Below are 15,704 nucleotides of genomic sequence, written 5' to 3' on the forward strand. Positions count from 1 at the left end.
ACACACACACACACACACACACACAAAGGTACACACACTCTTCAGCCTAGAAGCCTGCTTTCTCAGAAATACTCTTCCTCATTTCCTTACTGGGTCAATCTTAAGCAACCACCCTGCCATCACTAAACACATGGTAGAATGTTTCTTCTCAAGATGTGAAATTTAGCCATCTTGGTTTTATAGATGCATGCAGGATCTGTCAGGGCTAACTACTGCTTATAAGACTAATGAATGAACTAAAGATGTCCATGTTTCTGCTACAGAAGAGAAAGAGCCAGAATGCCAGGATCCTTATTACTGGATGGATAAATTCAGGTCCCTGTGGAGTTGATTTTATGAAAGTCTTTGGGCCATTCTTATTCTTATCATGGTGTCACTGATTGCTGTCATCATGTAGAACTGCTATCAACAGGTGTGGCAGTATGATAATCCAGAGATTAAAGTAGGGTTTAAATAGTACGTTCTTAGTTGCCACATGGTCTGCACCTGTGACACTAATATGCCTCAGTTACCCATCCTTACTTGAATGGTTTAGGCATTATCCCTAACTCATGGGTGCTGTATAATAATGGAAGACATTGGCTGCTCATTGCAAACTATTTCATGCTAGGCATTTCCCCTTGAACCACCACTGCAATACTGACTCAGCTAGATAGCATCAATATTTTACTACAAAATAGTTCAAACATAGAAGTACATATTTTTTCTTAGGGTTTTGAATCCCCATCTTTCTGGATTTAAAATTTGATATGTAGTTTCTCTTGTGGTAGCAAATTGCCCAACTACAAGTTTTCTTCTGTCCATAGTGAAAACAGTTCTTCCCTGAGATTTGCTGGAGGGGCATCATGTGGCTAAGGTGACATGTGGGTTTCAGATTAGAAGCTTGAATTGCTGAGGTTCCCTGATCTCTGATCTGTCAGCTTTCTGAGTCAGAATTGATGTTAATGATTCTTCATGGGGCATGGGTATAGCTTGGGTAAATACCAAAGCTTGGAAGGCAGAGTGAAAACATTTACAACCAAGCCTGCTTTCTTAATAAGTACTTGGGAGACAGCCTAAAGCTGAAAGACCTATTGTAAGTGCAAAGTGATATTAATCATTGGTTTGAAAGCAGATCTTGCCTGTAGGGTAAAAGGTGCCCCAATTTACGTATGTGCTTATGTATCATCTGGCAGTGAGGGTGAGGGTGCCAACACTTTCAGTTTGAAGGGCAAAGGATAGAGAGTGAGGCCAGGAGTGTCTGAATCTCAATCTTGCAGAATGGAGACTTGGTCTGGCAAATAAGACTCACCCTTCGTCTTGTCACTGTCCTGTTCAAAAGGAAAAGTTCTTGCCGGACCACCCATAGTGCATGAGTGTGTTAAATGCCTGTACCCTGAGTTGAGTCAGGCAAAGCGGGAAAATGTGGTTAGTGTTTCACCGAAGGGTAAGGCAGGGCCATAAATGGGAGAAAAATGAACCCTGAGCTTAGAGACAGAAACGATATACAACCTGTCAGGAAGTGAAGTCCACTGTAGGTCTGCAAAGTGGCTCCCAGAAGGGAGTGATGAATGAAGTGAGGACTTGGCAGCTCTGTGCACAGCATGCCTGCTGCTCTGAGTGGAGCAACCTGGTCTCTAGAAGCCCCCCTTTCCACATCTACAGAAATCTCACATCTTCTGAACCTCTCCAGTTGCATCTTGCTCTGTGCTCATCCCATGATCCTCAGATGCCTCTCAGCAGAAGGCAGGGTGATGGGTAGAGGAACCTACCTTCAAAAGAACATATAAGTCAGAGCACAGATACCCTTACCTGGGAGCTCAGGGAGTAAGGAGTTCCTTTAGGTTTGTCATCTGTGTCTGATCTGGAAAAAGAGAAACAGGTTGAAAGTGTTCCCTATGTTTTATTCTTAGGTACCAAATTTCCATAATCTGCAAAACTGGTAAGACCTCTCATTTTTGTTAACTCAGCAATGGAGGCTCCTCTGTAGGTCTGGAATATGCTATGGGCTGGTTTGGTAAATTGCTGGATACTTTGTAGACAAATCTCTTTTCTAATGAACTCTGACTTTGGGTGTTTATTGAAGTATTCCAAGCAATCATTTTGGGCCAAAAGGTATATAAAAACATCACTTTTTTTGTATGCAAGATCTATTTCTTTTTCTTTAAACCTTTTCTTTTTTTAAAGATTTATTTATTTTATGTATATGAGTATACTGTAGCTGTCTTCAGATACACCAGAAGAGGATATTGGATCCCATTACAGATGGTTGTGAGCCACCATGTGGTTGCTGGGAATTGAACTCAGGACCTCTGGAAGAGCAGTCGGCACTCTTAACTGCTGACTTCTCTCCAGTCCTGAGATCTACTTCTTTGGTGGAATTTTACTTTCAGTGCATTTTATTTCTTAGAATAAACTTAGGGCAACTAGAAAAGTCACTTTTACAAATATGACCAAAAAAATACCTATAGTTTCAGAATAGCAGGATTGATTAGCAATAGCTTCAATAATATATCTAAAGCAGCTAAACCTTTATATGATTTATATATATTCATTTGGTCATCAAATACCATCTGTGGGGCAGGGGACAGCTCAGTTAGTAAAGCATGATGACATCAGTTTCGTTCCCAGAACTCATGAGAAAAGAAAAAAAGCTAAGCATGGTGGTAGACATCTGGAAAACTGTCACTGAGGAGGCAGAGACAGGAGTCCCTGAGATTCACTGGCCTGCAAGCTTAGCCTGCTAACTAAATTTCAGGCTAAGGAGACAACAAATACAAAAAGAAAAGAAGAGAAAAGAAAGGGAAAAAGGAAGGGAGGAAAGGAAGAAAGAAAAAAGAAGAAAGGAAGACAGAAAGACAGGAAGGAAGGAAGGAAGGAAGGAAGGAAGGAAGGAAGGGAGGGAGGGAGGAAGGGAGGGAGGGAGGGAGGGAGGGAGGGAGGGAGGGAGGAAGGAAGGAAGAGAGGGAGGGAGGGAGGGAGGGAGGGAGGGAGGAAGGAAGGAAGGAAGGAAGAGAGGGAGGAAGAGAGGGAGGGAGGGAGGGAGGGAGGGAGGAAGGAAGGAAGGAAGGAAGGAAGGAAGGAAGGAAGGAAGGAAGGAAGGAAGGAAGGAAGGAAGAAAGGAAGGAAGGAAGGAAGGAAGCAAAAGGTAAAATCTTTATTAGTACCTTGGTACCAAAGAAATGATGATACTCCAGGTTGTCCTCTGACCTCCACGAGTGAATATTTGTTAGTTAGAATTTTATTGCTGTGAAGAGACACCATGACCAAGGCAACATGAACAGCTAATTGGGACTGACATACAGTTTTAGAGGTTCAGTCCATTTATCGTCATGGCAGTAAGCATGGCAGCATCCAGGCAGACATGGTGCTGAAGAAGGAACTGAGAGCTCTACCTCTTGATCTGAAGGCAGCAGAAGGAAACTGTCTTCTTCAGGCAGGCAGGAGAAGACTGGAATTCCTCACTAGGCAGAGCTTGAACACAGGAACCCTTAAATTCCTCCCATACAGTCATGCACTTCCTCCTGCTCTAACAATGCTGCACCCCCTAATAGTGCCACTCCCTATGGGCCAAGCATTCAAACACATGAGTCTTTTGGGGTTAAACCTATTCAAACCACCACAGTGTACAAGTTGAACACATACCCTCACACATGAGGGTACGTAGATACGTAAGTAAAAGTTTTGCACTAAGCATTGTCTTTTTTTTTTAATCTTGAAATGTATTTATTAGTATTTTCAAGTATAAAATATCATTTTAAAATTTTAACTGTTTTTTTTTTTTCCTCCTGAGGAAGAAGGAACCAGAAGCAGTTCTGATCATTTTTGAAGGGATGGCTGTGTGAAAGGTTTTGCTCCCTTTCAAAGTACAGAAGGAGAAACACACCACCACATCTTCTGAGACTCACTGTTAGGGGAGGGGAGCCTCATGAGTCTGTACCTCCATGGAAGTTGTCTGGAGTCCCCATCAGCCGAGGGGAGTGCCCCAGTGATAGTATGTCACCTGCAAGCAAACACTGAGACAGAGTGAATTCTGAAAAGACACAGCTAGGGTGGGTTGCCCTTGACATTGGATGGGGCTTAGCAAATTGAACTTGTCAGTCTCTGGTACTGGAAACTCAAGGGCGTTGTGACCTCTAGCTCAGCACTGGGAACAGTAACCTGTGTGTGTAATCTAGATCAGTAGCAACCTACAGTCATTTCCCTAACTGGAAGACAATAGTCAGCAAACATTCTGTAAATATCTTGCTTAAGAAGAATTTTTTGGGCTTTGTGGGCCACATGGTCTCTGTCAAATGACTCAGCTCTGCTACTGTGGTATGCTGATGTACAACAGAGTGGATATGACTGTTCCTTAATATTCTGCTTAAACAAAAACTAACTGGATAATTAACTTGATGATACATGGCTTAGGATATTCATGGGGAAAGAGTTATTATATTAAAATGGATATATATTCCTAGACCATTCTGTATGTTATCATTACCCTGCAGAAGGATAACACTAAATATGGATTATTCTTACATGAAAATACCTGTTTCATTCCTTAGTCCTCACTGTTATGTGTTTCTATTTATTAAAAAATCAAACAAACAAAATAAGGATAGAGTGTTACACTATAATTTTCCACATGGAAAATCTGAAAACAATGTGTTTTTTTCCCACCAAAGTCTGAAAAGTAAGAAATTGACAAAATTATCATTAGTGCCTAGTACTTTTGATTTCAAATTATAGTAATATAATTCAGTAGATATTCTCTGAGACATGAACTTCAGCTGTAAGTGGGAATGTGTGTGTGTGTAGATAGTTATGCTAATAATAACTTCTGACATCTTCCAAATTCAATGGGTTGGTAGTTGGTTAAGTTACCTCATTGAACTATGGCTTGGGACCCTCATTAATCACTATCTCTACTTAGAATAAATTCCCTAGGGTATTATGTGAGTTGTGTTGGCTAGCTAATCTGTGCAAAATGATCTCTTGGATCTGGGCCTTTTATTCCATATCTGCCTCATAAGAAAATGAGTCTTTTCACTGAATCTTTCAGGATATTTGAGGATGAAGAGAATATTGGGTAAACATTCATGACTCTCTTATATCTCTAGTTTTAGCTAATTAAAGGAGCATAATATCATCTAATAGTATGTGCTCGTTGGAGGCACACAGATTTGTATCCTACATTTGTTCTACTTATTAGTCAACTGTAGTCTTTTTTAAAATTTTTTATTAGGTATTTAGCTCATTTACATTTCCAATGCTATACCAAAAGTCCCCCATACCCACCCACCCCCACTCCCCTAACTACCCACTCCCCCTTTTTGGCCCTGGCTTTCCCCTGTACTGGGGCATATAAATTTTGCGTGTCCAATGGGCCTCTCTTTCCAGTGATGGCCGACTAGGCCATCTTTTGATACATATGCAGCTAGAGTCAAGAGCTCCGGGGTACTGGTTAGTTCATAATGTTGTTCCACCTATAGGGTTGCAGATCCCTTTAGCTCCTTGGCTACTTTCTCTAGCTTCTCCATTGGGAACCCTGTGATCCATCCATTAGCTGACTGTGAGCATCCACTTCTGTGTTTGCTAGGCCCCAGCATAGTCTCACAAGAGACAGCTACATCTGGGTCCTTTCGATAAAATCTTGCTAGTGTATGCAATGGTGTCAGCGTTTGGATGCTGATTATGGGGTGGATCCCTGGATATGGCAGTCTCTACATGGTCCATCCTTTCATCTCAGCTCTAAACTTTGTCTCTGTAACTCCTTCCAAGGGTGTTTTGTTCCCAATCTAAGGAGGGGCATAGTGTCCACACTTCAGTCTTCATTTTTCTTGAGTTTCATGTGTTTAGGAAATTGTATCTTATATCTTGGGTATCCTAGGTTTTGGGCTAATATCCACTTATCAGTGAGTACATATTGTGTGAGTTCCTTTGTGAATGTGTTACCTCACTCAGGATGATGCCCTCCAGGTCCATCCATTTGGCTAGGAATTTCATAAATTCATTCTTTTTAATAGCTGAGTAGTACTCCATTGTGTAGATGTACCACATTTTCTGTATCCATTCCTCTGTTGAGGGGCATCTGGGTTCTTTCCAGCTTCTGGCTATTATAAATAAGGCTGCTATGAAGATAGTGGAGCATGTGTCCTTCTTAGCAGTTGGGGCATCTTCTGGATATATGCCCAGGAGAGTATTGCTGGATCCTCCGGTAGTACTATGTCCAATTTTCTGAGGAACCGCCAGACTGATTTCCAGAGTGGTTGTACGACCTGCAATCCCACCGACAATGGAGGAGTGTTCCTCTTTCTCCACATCCACGCCAGCATCTGCTGTCACCTGAATTTTTGATCTTAGCCATTCTGACTGGTGTGAGGTAGAATCTCAGGGTTGTTTTGATTTGCATTTCCCTGATGATTAAGGATGTTGAACATTTTTTCAGGTGCTTCTCTGCCATTCGGTATTCCTCAGGTGAGAATTTTTGTTCAGTTCTGAGCCCCATTTTTAATAGGGTTATTTGATTTTCTGAAGTCCACCTTCTTGAGTTCTTTATATATGTTGGATATTAGTCCCCTATCTGATTTAGGATAGGTAAAGATCCTTTCCCAATCTGTTGGTGGTCTTTTTGTCTTATTGACGGTGTCTTTTGCCTTGCAGAAACTTTGGAGTTTCATTAGGTCCCATTTGTCAATTCTCGATCTTACAGCACAAGCCATTGCTGTTCTGTTCAGGAATTTTTCCCCTGTGCCCATATCTTCAAGGCTTTTCCCCACTTTCTCTTCTATAAGTTTCAGTGTCTCTGGTTTTAAGTGAAGTTCCTTGATCCATTTAGATTTGACCTTAGTACAAGGAGATAAGTATGGATCGATTTGCATTCTTCTACATGATAACAACCAGTTGTGCCAGCACCAATTGTTGAAAATGCTGTCTTTCTTCCACTGGATGGTTTTAGCTCCCTTGTCGAAGATCAAGTGACCATAGGTGTGTGGGTTCATTTCTGGATCTTCAATTCTATCCCATTGGTCTACTTGTCTGTCTCTATAACAGTACCATGCAGTTTTTATCACAATTGCTCTGTAGTACAGCTTTAGGTCAGGCATGGTGATTCCACCAGAGGTTCTTTTATCCTTGAGAAGAGTTTTTGCTATCCTAGGTTTTTTGTTATTCCAGATGAATTTGCAAATTGCTCCTTCTAATTCGTTGAAGAATTGAGTTGGAATTTGGATGGGGATTGCATTGAATCTGTAGATTGCTTTTGGCAAGATAGCCATTTTTACAATGTTGATCCTGCCAATCCATGAGCATGGGAGATCTTTCCATCTTCTGAGATCTTCTTTAATTTCTTTCTTCAGAGACTTGAAGTTTTTATCATACAGATCTTTCACTTCCTTAGTTAGAGTCACGCCGAGATATTTTATATTATTTGTGACTATTGAGAAGGGTGTTGTTTCCCTAATTTCTTTCTCAGCCTGTTTATTATTTGTGTAGAGAAAGGCCATTGACTTGTTTGAGTTTATTTTATATCCAGCTACTTCACCGAAGATGTTTATCAGGTTTAGGAGTTCTCTGGTGAAATTTTGGGGTCACTTATATATACTATCATATCATCTGCAAAAAGTGATATTTTGACTTCCTCCTTTCCAATTTGTATCCCCTTGATCTCCTTTTGTTGTCGAATTGCTCTGGCTAATACTTCAAGTACTATGTTGAAAAGGTAGGGAGAAAGTGGGCAGCCTTGTCTAGTCCCTGATTTTAGTGGGATTGCTTCCAGCTTCTCTCCATTTACTTTGATGTTGGCTACTGGTTTGCTGTATATTGCTTTTATCATGATTAGGTATGGGCCTTGAATTCCCGATCTTTCCAGAACTTTTATCATGAATGGGTGTTGGATCTTGTCAAATGCTTTTTCTGCATCTAACGAGATGATCATGTGGTTTTTGTCTTTGAGTTTGTTTATATAATGGATTACATTGATGGATTTTCGTATATTAAACCATCCCTGCATCCCTTGAATAAAACCTACTTGGTCAGGATGTATGATTGCTTTAATGTGTTCTTGGATTCAGTTAGCGAGAATTTTATTGAGGATTTTTGCATCGATATTTATAAGAGAAATTGGTCTGAAGTTCTCCATCTTTGTTGGATCTTTCTGTGGTTTAGGTATCAGAGTAATAGTGGCTTCATAAAATGAGTTGGGTAGAGTACCTTCTACTTCTATCTTGTGAAAAAGTTTGTGCAGTACTGGAATTAGATCTTCTTTGAAGGTCTGATAGAACTCTGCACTAAACCCATCTGGTCCTGGGCTTTTTTTGGCTGGGAGACTATTTATAACTGCTTCTATTTCTTTAGGGGATATGGGACTGTTTAGAAGGTCAACTTGATCCTGATTCAACTTTGGTAACTGGTATCTGTCCAGAAATTTGTCCATTTCGTCCAGGTTTTCCAGTTTTGTTGAGTATAGCCTTTTCTAGAAGGATCTGATGGTGTTTTGGATTTCTTCAGGATCTGTTGTTATGCCTCCCTTTTCAGTTCTGATTTTGTTAATTAGGATTTTGTCCCTGTGCCCTCTAGTGAGTCTAGCTATGGGTTTTTCTATCTTGTTGATTTTCTCAAAGAACCAACTCCTCGTTTGGTTAATTCTTTGAATAGTTCTTCTTGTTTCCACTTGGTTGATTTCACCCCTGAGTTTGATTATTTCCTGCCTTCTACTCCTCTTGGGTGAATTTGCTTCCTTTTTTTTCTAGAGCTTTTAGATGTGTTGTCAAGCTGCTAGTATGTGCTCTCTCCCGTTTCCTCTTGGAGGCACTCAGAGCTATGAGTTTCCCTCTTAGAAATGCTTTCATTGTGTCCCAAAGGTTTGGGTACGTTGTGGCTTCATTTTCATTAAACTCTAAAAAGTCTTTAATTTCTTTCTTTATTCCTTCCTTGACCAAGGTATCATTGAGAAGAGTGTTGTTCAGTTTCCACGTGAGTGTTGGCTTTCTGTTATTTTTTTTGTTATTGAAGATCAGCCTTAGTGCATGGTGATCTGATAGGATACATGGGACAATTTCAATATTTTTGAATCTGTCGAGGCCTGTTTTGTGACCTATTATGTGGTCAGTTTTGGAGAAGGTACCATGAGGTGCTGAGAAGAAGGTATATCCTTTTGTTTTAGGATAAAATATTCTGTAGATATCTGTCAGATCCATTTGTTTCACCACTTCTGTTAGTTTCAGTGTGTCCCTGTTTAGTTTCTGTTTCCATGATCTGTCCATTGGTGAAAGTGGTGTGTTGAAGTCTCCCACTATTATTGTGTGAGGTGCAATGTGTGCTTTGAGCTTTACTAAAGTTTCTTTAATGAATGTGGCTGCCCTTGTATTTGGAGCATAGATATTCAGAATTGAGAATTCCTCTTGGAGGATTTTACCTTTGATGAGAACGAAGTGCCCCTCCTTGTCTTTTTTGATGACTTTGGTTTGGAAGTCAATCTTATCAGATATTAGGATGGCTACTCCAGCTTGTTTCTTCATACCATTTGCTTGGAAAATTGTTTTCCAGCCTTTCATTCTGAGGTAGTGTCTATCTTTTTCTCTGACATGTGTTTCCTGTAAGCAGCAAAATGTTGGGTCTTGTTTGTGTAGCCAGTTTGTTAGTCTATGTCTTTTTATTGGGGAGTTGAGACCGTTGATGTTAAGAGATATTAAGGAAAAGTAATTGTTGCTTCCTGTTATTTTTGTTGTTAAAGTTGGCATTCTGTTCTTGTGGCTGTTTTCTTTTAGGTTTGTTGAGGGATTACCTTCCTGTTTTTTCTAGGGCGTTGTTCCCGTTCTTGTACTGGTTTTTTTCTGTTATTATCCTTTGAAGGGCTGGATTCGTGGAGAGATAATGTGTGAATTTGGTTTTGTCGTGGAATACTTTGGTTTCTCCATCTATGGTAATTGAGAATTTCGCTGGGTATAGTAACCTGGGCTGGAATTTGTGTTCTCTTAGTGTCTGTATAACATCTGTCCAGGCTCTTCTGGCTTTCATAGTCTCTGGTGAAAAATCTGGTGTAATTCTGATAGGCTTGCCTTTATATGTTACTTGACCTTTTTCCCTTACTGCTTTTAGTATTCTATCTTTATTTAGTGCATTTGTTGTTCTGATTATTATGCGTCGGGAGGAGTTTCTTTTCTGGTCCAGTCTATTTGGAGTTCTGTAGGCTTCTTGTATGTTCATAGGCATCTCTTTCTTTAGATTTGGGAAGTTTTCTTCAATAATTTTGTTGAAGATGTTTGCTGGTCCTTTGAGTTGAAAATCTTCATTCTCATCCACTCCTATTATCCATAGGTTTGGTCTTCTCATTGTGTCCTGGATTTCCTTAATATTTTGAGTTAGGATCTTTTTGCATTTTCCATTTTCTTTGATTGTTGTGCCGATGTTCTCTATGGAATCTTCTGCACCTGAGATTCTCTCTTCCATCTCTTGTATTCTGTTGCTGATGCTCAAATCTATGGTTCCAGATTTCTTTCCTAGGGTTTCTATCTCCAGTGTTGCCTCACTTTGAGTTTTCTTTATTGTGTCTACTTCCCTTTTTAGGTCTAGTATGGTTTTGTTCATTTCCATCACCTGTTTGTATGTTTTTTCCTCTTTTTCTGTAAGGACTTCTACCTGTTTGATTGTGTTTTCCTGTTTTTCTCTAAGGACTTGTAACTCTTTAGCAGTGTTCTCCTGTATTTCTTTAAGTGATTTATTAAAGTCCTTCTTGATGTCCTCTACCATCATCATGAGATATGCTTTTAAATCTAGGTCTAGGTTTTCAGGTGTATTGGGGTGTCCTGGACTGGACGAAGTGGGAGTGCTGGGTTCTGATGATGGTGAGTGGTCTTGGTTCCTGTTAGTAAGATTCCTACATTTACCTTTCGCCATTTGGTAATCTCTGGAGTTAGTAGTTATAGTTGACTCTGTTTAGAGATTGTTCTTCTGGTGATTCTGTTACCGTCTATCAGCAGACCTGGGAGACAGATTCTCTCCTCTGAGTTTCAGTGCTCAGAGAACTCTCTGCTGGCAAGCTCTCTTACAGGGAAGGTGAGCAGATATCTTGTTTTTGGACCTCCTCCTGGCCGAAGAAGAAGCCCCAAAACAGGGCCTTTCTCAGAAGCTGTGTTGCTTTGGCAGTTCCCAGAAGCTGTCAGCTTCTGTGGTGCAGACTCTCACCTGTGCAGACTAAATTCCTAAGTTCCAGGGAGTCCCGGAACCAAGATGGCGACCGCTGCTCCTGAGGCTGAGGCCGCGTCCCGAGCCAGGTGGACACCTGTCCTCTGGTCCGGACGGTGGCCGGCTGTCTGCAGCCTGCAAAGGGTGCTGCCTCAGCGGCTCTGTGCTTCTGCCTGTCCCAGAAGCTGTCCGGTTCTCTGGTGCACCCTCTAACCTGTTCAGACTAATTTCCTAAGTTCTGCTGAGTCCTGGAACCAAGATGGCGACCGCTGCTGCTGAGGCTGAGGCCCCCTCTCAACTGTAGTCTTAAATGTGTTCTTTTTAGTGATGTTCTGTAACACAAAACGCAGTGATTTTTCTCTACACATTGAGTTTACAAAGAATGAATCACATATTTTTATCTAATTAAAAGAAGCATATTGTTTGTATACTATAGGACGTAGATCATGATCTGTGATCTCAACTGCAAGTACCAGGTTAATAGGGAAATCAGAAGATCTAGTTTGCATGATCTATTATTAAGTGGCCAAGGACTGAGAAACTCAATAAAATTCTGTAGGACACAACCTGCTTAGAGGGACTGGCAACACCTACCTATTATGTTAAAACACAGTTTGATTCAACAAGCATGCTTCAGTACCTGCAAATGTGGCATATTGGTCTGATGCTGCTATATATTATAATGCCAACTACTTACTCCAAATGTCTGGGTGACCCCAATGACCAGATCCTCACATATACCAGGAGATGTTATATAAACCCTGCTCCCTAATTTAGTGGGTCAATAAGAGGTTAGAGCCAGTGATTGGGCAGTAGAGAGAGAAAGGTGGGACTTGAGGATACTGTGAGGGGTCTCAGGAGAGACCAAAGAGAGAGAAGTAAAAAGGACGAGAAAAGCAGAAGAGGCTGCCATGAGAGATGGACCATGAGGATGTGGCCAGGAAGAAGAGCAAGTAACAAGGGACGTCATGTCTGTGAAATAATTGAGAATAGCTCCAACCTGCCTAATCTAGGCTTATGGCATGTAAATATGATACCTGGATTGTGTGTCTTTTATATGGGGTAACTAGAATGCTTAATTACTGATGCATGCAATTACAAATCCAGTGTTTTATTCTTGAAGTGAAAACATTTATTGTAAGTTAATTGTAGTGCCAGGGAGTCTTTCAACATAAAGATCCGGGCAACTAATGTGAAATAATTTAAATATTTTAAATGTAATGCTCAACTGGAAAAATGATATATATGCTATAGAGGTAAGAAAAAAATCCTTAACCTGGATAGCTGGAATTAGGTAATGGTTCATTTATGGGTCAGATAAACTTGAAGTTTTTTATAATGAAGATATAGGTTACATTTGAGTGCAGGGCAATAAAATAGATAACATATACAACTGAACAATTTTTTTTTCATCACAGGAGATGTAAGGACATGTTGGAGAACAGCAACATTTGAGGTCAGTTATAAAATTTGATCAAAAACTTTTTTTTTGAAAGCTAGTGAAGGTTTTATGCAAGACAATGATATGATCAGGTTCTACTTTCAGTGACTCAACAGAGCAGGTTGGGGCAGTTAAGCTATGTGGTTGACAATGAGAAAGAGAAACGGAATACGTGTCAACTATATTAATTGGAAAATCTGGTGAGGTTGGACAAATCATGTCCCAGAGTTTGATCTGAGACCTGGGTGATTGACAGAATGATTCCTTGATCTTGAAATGGAAGAGGAGTTAGAAACTGTAGATTTGATATTTAGAAAGAGACAGGATTCTAGCCAGGCAGTTCTGAATTGGGAATTAGTCTCTCTGGATTCTGAAAACTCTTGCTAAATCCAGCTCATTATTCGCTTTCACGTTTAATGCCCCCATTTCTACCATGAGGATGATGGCCCCAAGGAAACTCCACACAAATGTATCACGGTTTAAGAATCATTTACTCTAATTCAAACGTTCAATGTGAAGCCCAAGAATCTGTGTTTTCAAAAGTTCCTAAGAGGGCCTACAACTTTGGAGACCCATGGACCACAGTGTCCCTGAGTGTCTTAGGTTGAAAACATATCTGAATGCATGCTCTCAAAACTCTGTCCTTCATGTTGTTTCTCAGATGTGACCTGGCAAGCAGTATGCCCTCCTTAATTACTTGAGGCATGTGCCAGTGTCCACAGTGTAACTCCATTGTCCTTCGCCTCCCTCTTCACTCCTCACTGAGGGCAGGCTGGCAGCCAAAACTAAGATAGCTATCTGTACTGTGCAAAGCTGCCTCTGGAGGTGTCTCCTTGCTGTACCACCTATCCTGTGGGCTACACATGGTTAACCTTTCACCAGGTTATCCTGTAATAAGTCTATAACAGCCCATGGGAATGGAGGGCTCTTTATTTCAATGTGGTAGTATTCAATGCATGAATAAAAGGTACCATTCTTTAACACAAAATTTGAGCAGACAGGAACCGTCCAAGGCCTGAGCATCGTTTCTCTCTCCCCTCCAACTCCCAAGCTCTCCTGGGAGGACATGTTACGTACACTGTCTCTTGGTGTTTCCACAGATCCCACATCCTGATTCAGATGAGTTCAACAGACATTGCATATAGACACACGGGGAGAAATCTTTCCATATGTCTGCAAAACACATCAGTGCTTGGCTGTCAACACTGAGGCTTTAGGTGTGACTTCTTACAACTCGAAAGCAGCATTAATTGCACCGAGACCTCCAGACTGGACCAAGAAGGGGATCCTCTTACACCGCACATGAGGATATTTGGCTGGAGTGAGACAGCCTGGGTCTTTCCCTCTATACAGGGCTATGATCAGTTCTTGGCATCCTGATACAGAAGGGATGTGGAAATCTGGTAGAAATTGCAAAGGCCTGGAATAGAGGACTTATGTGCAGAGATGAAAGGCAGCAGGCTTATTTGGCCTGGAAGGATCGTGGGATGGCTTAATTATAACTTCCAACTGCTTCTTGTATCTCTGATGAGGATGAGGTAAACCTGCTGCTGGATCCCAAGATCTTGTACAGCAGACACATCTTGCTATCCTTCACTCTCTCCACTGTGTCTGGAATGGATCTGTGAATAAGAGGTCTTTGAGGAAGCTGATTTGGCAACTGTATTCCCACATCTCCTTACCATGGAAAGCAATGAATGTTGAAGTCATTCAAACCTGGGTTTGAATTTCAGATAAAACAATTAGAACCCTTGTATAAAGTACTTCAGCTTCTGTGTTGTAATTTTCATATCAATAAGACAAAGCTAGAATACTGACCGCATAAGACATTTTTGAGGAATAAGAGTTACCTAGCATTTATAAAGGTACAGTTTCATATGTTTGTTGAGTGAAAAACTAAGAGAAACTTTTGAGAACCTTTAGATAAACCATTGAAGATAGCTAAGTTGGGTTATTTGAAGCATCTCTTCTCATTTTCCCTGAACGGTGCTACTGGCTGAAGGTCAAGCAGATATGTAAAGATCTCAGAATGAAGGGACAAGGTGAATAGGTAATTTGTTTCTGCTTTTGGAAGAATCTAGACCTAGAAGTTTGGCTAATTAGTACTTCAGCAATACACAGCCTGCCTCTCTCTCTCTCTCTCTCTCTCTCTCTCTCTCTCTCTCTCTCTCTCTCTCTCTCTTTCTCTCTCTCTCTCTCTCCTCTCTGTGTCTGTGTGTGTGTATGCATACATATGCATGATTCCATGTAAGTCTGCACATGTGTGATACCCACAACTACTACTCTGCTGGTAAAATATATTTTTTGCTTGTTTATTTTATTTTTATTCACTTTACCTCTCAGTTGTGGCCCCCTCTCTGTCTTCTCCTCCCAGTCCCACACTTTCACATCCCTCCCCACACTATCCCATCTCCTTCTCTTCAGAGTTGAGGAAGACTCTCTTGAGTACCACCCCACTTTGGGACACCCAGTTGTAGTAGGCCTAGGTGCATTTTCTCCCCCGAGGCCCAACCAGACACCCTGAATGCTCCCAATCTCACCTGATGGTAAATGTTAATGTCCCTGGCAACTTTAAACTCTAGTGGAGGCATTGAGTTTGCATCTTGGAGCTGTCTGATAGCTATACATTTACAATTAATTTATAATACAATTGTTCATTTACTTAAAAATATTAAGCATTGTAAACAATGGTGTAACCTTTTCCTCCTTCATCTACTACTAACCTCCTTGTCCAGAAGTCATTGTAGCATCAGTTTGAGGCCCCAATATTCTACACCTATCATTAGATGTAGCCAAAGGAACATGTGTCGTTATAGGGAGATTTTTACATATAGTGTTACATACTAATTTCAACTGTGTATTGTTAAATAACGCTCTCCAGTACCAGGCATGGGTTCCTTCTTGTTGAGAAGTTTCTAAGTTCAATTTAAGAGCTGTTAGTTATGGACAACATATGAGTGTCAGAAATACACTCTTAGGGCTTTTATGCCATGCTGTTTGCTGGTGCTGTCTATCGGCATCATAGCTGGAGAAAACTGTTACTTGTTCCTTACCTTTGGAATTTTGAATGTTGCCTGATGGTACCATAAAAGCTAACTCCCAGGGAGGTGACACA

The 15,704-nt window shown here is 40.8% G+C and overlaps 1 long non-coding RNA gene across 2 annotated transcripts in view; it reads left to right on the top strand.

Annotated features, from left to right (window-relative positions):
* Gm31115 overlaps nucleotides 1-15,704 on the top strand; it is a 131,839-nt gene that overhangs the window by 82,717 nt on the left and 33,418 nt on the right. The window lies entirely within an intron of this gene.

This window comes from Mus musculus, chromosome 4 (assembly GCF_000001635.26).
Source record: "Mus musculus strain C57BL/6J chromosome 4, GRCm38.p6 C57BL/6J".
NCBI lineage: Eukaryota > Metazoa > Chordata > Mammalia > Rodentia > Muridae > Mus > Mus musculus.